Source organism: Lactuca virosa, chromosome 7 (assembly GCF_052849685.1).
Source record: "Lactuca virosa cultivar CGN04683 chromosome 7, Lactuca_virosa_CGN04683_v6, whole genome shotgun sequence".
Taxonomy (NCBI): Eukaryota; Viridiplantae; Streptophyta; class Magnoliopsida; order Asterales; family Asteraceae; genus Lactuca; species Lactuca virosa.
In genome coordinates, this window is record NC_136432.1 from 49,073,320 (window position 1) to 49,083,892 (window position 10,573).

At 32.5% G+C, this 10,573-nt stretch overlaps 1 long non-coding RNA gene across 1 annotated transcript; it reads left to right on the forward strand.

The window, feature by feature from the left end:
• The first annotated feature begins 7,825 nt into the window (after positions 1-7,825).
• Positions 7,826-8,562, forward strand: LOC145125550 (uncharacterized). The gene is made up of 2 exons (XR_013716041.1): positions 7,826-8,312; positions 8,391-8,562. It is a non-coding gene; the product is annotated as an uncharacterized LOC145125550 (long non-coding RNA).
• Positions 8,563-10,573: the final 2,011 nt, after the last annotated feature.

Below are 10,573 nucleotides of genomic sequence, written 5' to 3' on the forward strand. Positions count from 1 at the left end.
AGGAGCCTAGTGAGCGTATAAGGTTTTCAACCCACAATAATAAGTTCATTATTTATTTTCATCAAATCACTAACCCGATTACCCGTTCCCGTTTTCCTCACTTTATGTCCCTAAAACATCTATTAGAAGGGACCAATCCTAAGGAATTTCATCGGGATAGGCACTACTGCTAAGGGGATTCCTTAGCCATATGTGTCCGTAAGGCAACCATGGGGTGGACGGAGTACATCTTCAAAAACACCTACAAGTTGCGAGCCTGCTAGCGTTCCACTGTACTGCCTAGAAAAGTCTGTGGTCGTCATCTATACTCCGCTAGACGACTGGATCATCTTAAACATCGTAAACATCGAGGCTTCTCATCATTTTATCACACATCATCTATTTCATATACCCATGTTCTACCCATCATATTTGTAGATATAAAATAAATACATGGTCTAGATCAGTAAAACAAAGCTTACATCTTTCATCCAGCATAACTTTCAAAGCATAAAATACATATACAGTCTAGATCTGAAAAATAATGTTTACATCTTTCATCCAGCATAACTTTCAAAGCATAAAATACATATACATCCTAGATCTGTAAAATAATGTTTTCAAAGCATAAAATACAAATACGATCTAGATCTGAAGAAAAAAGTTCAGATCTAAAGGAAAGAAGTTCAGATCTTTCATGCAACATAGATCTCAAAGTATACAGTTTAGATCTGAAGAAAAAGTTTAGATCTGAGATGAGAAAGTGTAGATCTGAAGGAAAAAGTTCAGATCTGAAAGAAAGAAGTATAGATCTTTCATCCAACAAACATCTCAGGTAAACAGATAACATATATATACACATAGCACATAATTTATATAAAATATTTCATATCTATGTGTAAGATGAAAGTGACTATACACTCACCTGATACGGAGTGATTCGGACAGCACCTCGCTTCTAAAGATAATATTCTTTGACGAAACCAGGAAGTTTGCTTGAAAACCGGGCTCCTCGCGTGCAGAGTTTCAAACCGAAAAACTTTTTTTTCTTGGAGCCTTCGGGCTCTCCGGGGCTTCCTTCGGGGGCTATGGGTTTTTCCTAGGTTTTAGGGAGGTTTTAGAAGGCTTGAAAGAGAGTAGAGAGTGAAAGATATGGAAAAATGAGCAAAAATCTCGGTAGCCCTCGGCCCCCTTTTATAGGCGAGACCTCGGACGTACGCTGGGCGTACCGAGGCTTCTACGCAGGGCGTACTCCTCGCTCCGTACACACGTGTCCGATTCTCGGTGGTAGTGCGTGGCTTATCTCGGACCACAGAAAAAGTGAATACGAGGGGGGTAGGGTTCTCGTACGCGGGGCGTACTTGGTACGCGAGGCGTCCGAAGCCTACGTTGGGCGTAGCCTCGCATCCAGCTTCGCAATTTGCACCTCCGACTTCTATAATTCATATATTTCGTATACGAGCTCCATTTTTGACGTTCTTTATATCTACGCGTAGGTGAGACCGTACTCTGCAACTTTCGTTTAGACTTTGTCAGTTAGTTCTCGATCGATTTTAAATTTATATTCTTTAACAGACAGGGACAAGATTAGTCCGTTAAAACCCATAACTTCTTCATCCGACGTCCGTTTTCATCTGTCTTTTTACCGTTGCGCTACTATTAACGAGATCTTCGATTCTCTTTTGGGTTGTGTCGGCCAACAATCGACCGATCTACTATTCGAACTTCGGGTTGTGCACTGCCGATCCGAAACTTAGAAAAATCATAACTTCCTCATATGAAATCAGATTTGGGCGTTCTTTTTATGCACGCTCTCGGTTTAACGAACACTACGGCTTTCGTGTAGATCACCAAGGCTAAAAAGTCCTCTATAGTAAATTCACTATTTACGTCACGCAGTATCATGTCGGATCTGTCGTGAAACTTTGACAGGCTATAACTTCTTCGTTATAACTCGGATTTCGGCGTTCTTTATATCTCCGGAATCCTTGTCACGACCACTACAACTTTCTTCATAGATATTTTGGGGTTATCTAACATTTTATTTTTGATGCTTATTTTTATCCTTTATTTATTATATTATTATAAACAAGTAATAAGCACACAAAAGCACATAATTCACATAATATTCAAGTAATTCATCTTTATTACTTTAAAATGGGTAACAATGGTCGACCTAGTATATTACATCATCTCATCAATCCTTAGCCTCAAAACACGGGCGTTACAGGATCTTGGTAGGACATTACCTTAATGGGTGGCTGGCCAATATACCCATTTTCCTACTTTCGAATCAATGAGATAAGGTCCTTCCCATTTAGGTGCCAATTTACTTGCACTAGGATACTTGGTATTTTGGAATGTTTCCTAAGTACCAAGTCACCTACCTGGAATCTTGTGACTCTGATGTTCTTGTTATATGCTTTAGTGATCCTCTGTTGATGATCAGCAACACGAATCTTGGCAAGATCCCTGAGTTCATCAATAGTGTCAAGATCCTAGGAAAGGATCCTATCGTTGTTCTCTTGATCTTGCAGTTGATATCTTGTTGTTGGGATTACCACCTCAGTAGGGATCACAACTTTCGTCCCAAACACCAAGGAGTATGGAATTTGGTCAGTAGCTGCCTTTGAAGTGATCCTATCTGCCCATAGGACAAGAGGAAGTTCTTGTTGGATTAAGGTGTCTATGCCCATAACTATAATTGGTATAAAATTGAATTGATAGTAGCACAGTCCTTTTGGGTTTCCCTCAAACCTAACAATTGGACATGATGATTTTGACAGAGAAATGTTAATTTATTATTTAATTAATAAACTGAAATAATCTATTTATTAATGTATTATGAAAATAATATATTAATTTGAAATCATATTATTTAATTAATAAATAATCAGAAATTAATTAGAATTAATTTTGGGACTAATTAAAAGTGCAGGAGCTGTTTGACAATTTATTGATAGTTGAAGGAAGAGGCTCTAGAACCTCCCTATAAGAGGTTGGACGAAAACTTCTAGGAAGGGCCTAGAATTTTCGTCCAAGGACTCTTGGATTGGGGTTCATGAGTTGCTTGGTCACCAAGCTAAGGGATTGGTTTCCTCCTTAAACTATAGCTTTGGCTCTAAGCTACCTCACCTATATAAAGGGCCTCAAGCCTCTCAATTTCGGCCACTCATGCCTAATCCAAGAGAAGGCCGAAAATTACCCTACCTCCTTTCTCCTCAACATCCTTCTTGCTAGCTTGGGTGTTAACCACTAGAGGCACGACAGTTGTTGTGCTTGCTTCGAAAGGATCAAAAGGTATGTTTTCTTTCTTTGCTTCTAATTTACGAAAATACCTAGGTATCCTTAGGGTACTTATTTGATGTTAAAAATTGTATTTTAAATTAGAGAAAACATAGATCCATTAGGGTTGCATGCACACATAGGATTTTATTTGTTTTGCATAAAACCCATCAGTTCCTATGCTTGTCTTCCTTTCTTCTCATCCAACCTTTTCGTTAGATTGTTGACTGTGATCTTATTGCTGGATTCAACTTGGCCGTTAGCTTGAGGGTGAACCAGAGTGGACATTATCATTTTAATCCCCCAACTAGTGCAAAAGTCTCTAGTCCTTTTGCTTATGAACTGGGATCCATTATCACATATGATCTCTGAAGGGATCCCGAACCTAGTCAGGATATTACGCTTGATAAACAAGACCACTTCCTTCTCATACTTGAGCAAAGGCTTCAGCTTCTATCCATTTCGAGAAGTAGTCAGTCATTACCAGCATGAAGAGTTTCCCCCCCCCCCCCCCCCGGTACCTTAGGTAGCTTTTCTACTATATCCATCCCCACTTCATGAATAGCAAAGGGGAAATGATGGGATATGTTACCTACAGAATAGCTACGGAAAGGGTTTTCCATCATAATTCGGTCACCAATCCGTAGGTAGTTACCTACGGATTAGCTACATATTTTTCTTATTTTCGTATTTTCGGGCACCGAACATCGTTTTTTCAGCTTCGTTTTTTTCACACCTCTATTATACATTAATATCTATAGTTTCACCAACTTATAAATATTAATATCGTTCATAAAGTCGTATGCAGCTTCGGGATCCATTACTCGTTTCATGGTTTCAGATTGTAATGCTTACACATTCACTAACAAGCTACTTTGTTTCTTTTAAATACATAGACATACACATACACACATACATACACATACACATACACACATAAACATACACATATACATTAAAATACACACGTACGCATACATATACATACACAAACACATGCATACACATACACATACGTACATAAACAAACACACACACACACACACACACATATATATATATATATATACATACAAACAAACACATACATACACATACCCATACACACATAAATACATACATACACATACACATAAGCACATACACATACATACATACACATACAAATATACATATTTCCCATAATTATCATCATTTTTCATTATTTATACATTAAAAGTAGATTATTTCATCTTATTAATGTCTTAAATGTAGTTTTTTTTTTCATTTGTTTGTTTGTGTGTTAAACACATTTGTTATCATTATTATATATTATCGTTATGTTTATAAATATTATTAGTATTAGTTATGATTTTTAATTGTTTGTGTTTTAAATATGTAAAAAGAACGATAAAAAAAGTTTTAAGACTCGAATAAAGAAAAATAATAATAATGGGAATAATAATAATAATAATAATAATAATAATAATAATAATAGAAATTATAAACTTGTCAGTATTTCGTAGCTATTATGTAGCTAATCTCCTGTGTTGGTAGTCCGTAGCTACTCCGTAGCTAATTACCTACGAAATAACTACAAATTTACGTCTGTCGCTATTCCGTAGCTAACTTGTGACAGATACCTACGGATTTACTTCTGTTGCTAAATTATGTAGTTATTCTGTTATTAAATTATGGCATCTCATTCGGTAGATATTCTGTCGGTATCCGTAGTTATTTTTGGTAGCTAAACCATAGGTTTTCTAGTAGTGAGCGTACTTATATATTTTGCAATGTTTTTCCCAACTGATTGATGTTTTGATGTTTTTTCGAGGTTTTGAGAAAGAAGGGAGATTATGACTCTTTTCTTAGTTTATTATTTTTGTCTAACCCCGATGTTAGTGACTAGGCTTTAAATTTCTATCTACTATTTTGATATTTGCTTGACATTTGCTTAGGAGCCTAGCAGCTTTGGAGATAAAAGAGTTTGAGGACATTTAGAATATTGTGATCATGTTGGAAATAGTTAAATAATGTTGCTATGTATTGTCTCTTATATTGATTGTGATGTTATCATATACTTCTTTTGACAAATTAATCTGTCGTTAAAAAAATTGGTGTTAGGGGGATGTTTTCCACACAAATTATTCTTCAAATTGGCTACTTTAAAAACTGAGTGAAATGGCCTATACTAGGGGTCTTTCACTCGATCAATACAAGTTTTGGCAAATTTGGAGAGATTTTATCGATATACGCTCCCAACATCAATAATATTAACATCCCACCATGCCCCGATTTTAATCAAGAGCTTCTTGGCAACATCACAATTAATGGGAAGATAGGTAACAAATTCACTTTGGTTGGCAGAGAAAGGGCCACGGTTCACAATTATTAATGTAGGTAGTCGACGGAGTTCAACTCTCGAAATCTGAACATCGACATTCCCAGTGATCTATAATCTATTTTTCCATTTCTTTTTCTTGCCTGGACTTTTAACTAACCTTTTCAGGAGCGAACCAAACGAAATGAGGCACTTGTATACAAACTTTAACAGTGGATAATTCTCAAACTGTAAATGTAAAGAGTCTATCCAGTTTTTTTTTTTTTTAATATATTAGTAAATTATAAAATTGAAGAAAAGGAAACAAGAATTTATAAATAGACAAAACTGCAAAAATGGTCCCTGTGGTTTTTCATTTTATGTGGCTACGGTCCAAACGTTTGAAAAGTTGCAGATTTGGTCCTTTTCAACAAGTTTTGTTGTGGTTTTAGTCCCTCATCCGTTAACTTCCCTAAAATGACAATTTTAACCCCAGGGACCATTTTCGCAGTTTTGACTTTTACTATACTATAAGGACCATTTTTGCATACATTCTTTTTTATTTGACAAAACTGCAAAAATGGTCCCTGTGGTTTTTCATTTTATGTGGCTACGGTCCAAACGTTTGAAAAGTTGCAGATTTGGTCCTTTTCAACAAGTTTTGTTGTGGTTTTAGTCCCTCGTCCGTTAACTTCCCTAAAATGACAATTTTAACCCCAGGGACCATTTTCGCAGTTTTGACTTTTACTATACTATAAGGACCATTTTTGCATACATTCTTTTTTATTTTAATGAAGTATTATATATTAATAGATATTATTTTTAATATATAATATTATATATTAATAAATATTTTTTATTGGATTATTAATTTATTTTAGTTGATTTTTTAAAAAAAATTGTTGGAGTAAGTCTTTTTTATTGAATTATTATATATCAATACATATAGTTTTTAATATATAATATTTATATCATAATAAATATTATATTATTGGAATATCAAATTTTTAGTTAATTTTTGTAATTTTTAATTATTTTTTATTGTATTATTACTTTTAATTTATTATTTTCTTCATATATTAAATGTTGTTTTATTGTATTATTAATTTATTTTAGTTATTTATATATTTTTTAATTTTTTTGTCGGAGTAATTTTTTATTGAATTATTATATATCAGTACATATAGTTTTTAATATATAATATTTATATCATAATAAATATTATATTATGCGATTATTATATATTACAAAACATTATTTTATTGGATTATTAATTTCTTTTAGTTGATTCTTTTTATAATTTCTTTTTTGTTGGAGCAATTTTTTTTATTAGATTATTATGGTGGTATTTTCCCTATGGTGGTATTTTCCCTATGGTTTCTCATTATAAGCTAGATTAAATGAAAGTGTTTGGCAGCGATCCTAACGATTTCGATGATGAGAGACGACGGTTTTGCGTATCCCATGACTTTGTGGTGGAACCAATAAAATTAACAAGAACTATTATTATAATTAAAAATAAATTAATAATCCAACAAAATAATATTTAGTATATGAAGAAAATAATAAATTAAAAGTAATAATCCAATAAAAAATAGTTTAAAAAACGAAATTACAAAAATTAACTAAAAGATAATAATAATCCAATAATATAATATTTATTATTATATAAATATTATATATTAAAAACTATATTTATTGATATATAATAATTCAATAAAAAATAATTACTTCGACAATTGTTTTTTAAAAAAAAAAGAATTAACTAAAATAAATTAATAATCCAATAAAACAATATTTAGTATATGAAGAAAATAATAAATTAAATAATCCAATAAAAATAATTTAAAATAAAAAGAATTAAAAATATTAACTAAAAGAAATTAATAATCTAATAATATATTTATTATGATATAAATATTATATATTAAAAACTATATGTATTGATATATAATAACTCAATAAAAAGAATTACTCTAACAAAAAAAAATTAAAAAAAATCAACTATAATAAATTAATAATCCAATAAAACAATATTTATTAATATATAATATTATATAATAAAAATAATAGTTATTAATATATAATACTTCAATAAAATAAAAAAGAATGTATGCAAAAATGGTCCTTATGGTATGGTAAAAGTCAAAACTGCGAAAATGGTCCCTGAGGGTAAAATTGTCATTTTAAAAAAATTAACAGCCAACCAGTTAAACTTAACGGATGAGGGACCAAAACCACAATAAAACTTGTTGAAAAGGACCAAAATAAGGCTTCCAATCATGCTACCCACGTCGATATCCCATGATTACATACAACCATACACATCTCTATCCTCACCCCTACCTCTGCCCTTGCCCTTACCCCAACCCCACCCCACTCCACCCAACCTCCATTTTCATCTTCATCTCCCTTTCATTAGCATACATCAACCCCTTACACATCATGTCTCCTTCAATTCCCACCATCAACATGTCCGACATCCAGTCTCCAACATCTTCTTTCAAAGTTCAGTTGGTCTCAAGATCTGTATCCGAGAGGCTTCTTGTGAAATTTGCAGATGTATCGGAATTCGGATTTGATTACTCCCAAAGCAGCCTCTGGTCTCCTCCACTTCACCGGACTGTGTTCCTTAGTTCACCTGGGGAAATTTTGACACCAGATGAAATGCTGCAGAAGTTAGAATCTATGGGAAGACACCGGAGAAGATACACATATTGTCTCAACGTATGATATATATACATGCTGGGTAATTAACTTTTTGATATTTTCATGCTTAAAGATGGTAAAGATTCGTTGATACCATGAACATGTTTGTATTTTGCAGGCACTTTTGTGCTCTCCTAAAAGATGAACTGCGTTGCACTTGCATTATTATAACCAAATAGTTCTTATGTGGATTATTATTTTATGTTTTAATTTTATATTTCTGGGCAAAAAAAGAAGGTTTTGCTACGATTGTAAATGTTAGATTAAACATTATATGTAATTTTTCATTATATTTCACATGTTTGCATGTGATTGTGTTACGTCATCCCACGTGAAATAGGACATTCTCTCATTTTCACAAAAAGGATTATTAAACATAGTTTAAAGACACAGTGTTTTGTAATTTAGTTTACTAATAGTTAGAAATTATTTAAGATATAGATCGATTATAATTTTTCTAGATTGAACAATCTGTACTAACTGAATTCAGGTTAAACATCTACTGTTTTTTGCTATTGACCTCAAGCAAGAAGCATTGTTTTGGGAACAAAATAGAGAGTTCTTTTCGAAGGCTTTTTTTTTCCCAATAAAACCATATATTTTTACTTATTACAGAGATAGTAATTTATTGATTTTATTTTAATAAGAGAGATGTCATTAAAATAATAAAATTTTGACTTTTTCGTGAAATTTAACTGGCCTTACAGATTTGAGATTAGAGCTTGGACCACATTACTACCCTACATTTTATCTGTACGCATTTTATAAAAATAATAAGAGGAAATGAAGATATATAATTCATATAAATATTTTGTTGATTGATTAAATGATAAGATTAGGACTAAAGTTTGAAAAAAAAACATATTTTTTGTTATCATGCAATCTTAGACTGAACCATTTAAAATAATATGTAACTTATATATAATTGTTAGGATAATAGTAGTAAAATGTAGATGCAAGCAGAATATTGATAGGATCGATATTTACGAATGCACATTATCTTAAAGGATAGTTATTGGCCATTGTATTGTTATACGGCGATCACGTTCTATTGACTATCAACAAATTCCACAACTCAACAATATTTCATTTGGAGGCTTTCAAAGGCATGCAACTCTCGTAAACAAAAAACTCTGTGGCATCCTCTATCTCTCTCTAGTTTGACACTTTCTCATCATCAATCAACTTCAATGTCAGTTGAAGTTATGCAAAACTTCAACTATTTTATTGTCACCAACTTAGTAAACATGTTTGTTGAATTTTTCATATAAAGGACTTTCCTTAATAACAACATATCATTACCGATAGGATGATAAACTCTCCGATGAAGTAATATCTCATCTCGAATGTGTTTCATCATACTCTAGACATCAATTCTTCACAAAATAAACCAAATTGTGGTTGTTAAAATAAAGAATACAATCTTTTGGTTTCATATATAACTTTGATTGGAAGTTATATTCAACCAAATAAGATATTTGTTTGTTGTGCAATGGCTATGTATTCTTCTTATGTGCTAGAAAGAGCAACAAACTTCTGAATTTTGTACATCCACCTTATTGATATTCCCTGATGTCTAAAATTATAGCTATCAACTTTTAAATCTATAAACCTAACTAACTTAACTAATTTATGCACCTATAGGCAGTGTACCTAGTCGGATTATAGAATAGCTTTGGTAAGTCGGGTGTCGAACACAACGCATATAATTTCAATTTAGAAAATAAGTACTATTAATTAAACTAAGAAACAAACTTTAAATTGGGGGTTTTACTGACTTTTCCAGATCAGAAGAACTTAAGTCAAACAACTTAACTAAGCAAATTCAATATTAAAAGGTACTTTTGTTAGATCTGAATCCCCCATTTTCCCTATGGTTGATTTCTTAGTTAATTATTATTATTGGTTACCATTTTTTTTTGAAACGGCAAACGAATTAAGTGGAAGCCTACTCGTAATATTTCAACGAGCATCCCGGGTTAGAGCTCATTTACAGGGCAAACCCAGCCCATATAGGGATTTCTAGGGAAAAATTCCCTACATGTGGCACCACAACAGGTAATTTAAGGGAATCGAACTCACAACCTCATGCCCCACATGGGTATAAAATTCGGTGCATCAACCCAGCTAGGCTGGACATCACTTGCTATTGGTTACCAAATGATTAAGAAACTAGTTATTATGATGAAAAATCTAGTCATTACCAATTTATGACTACTATGTTATGGTTAAGCATAAGTAACACGAAATCGATATTATGATGAATTTGGCTATATACGATAAATCCAATAGTTGCTTTCT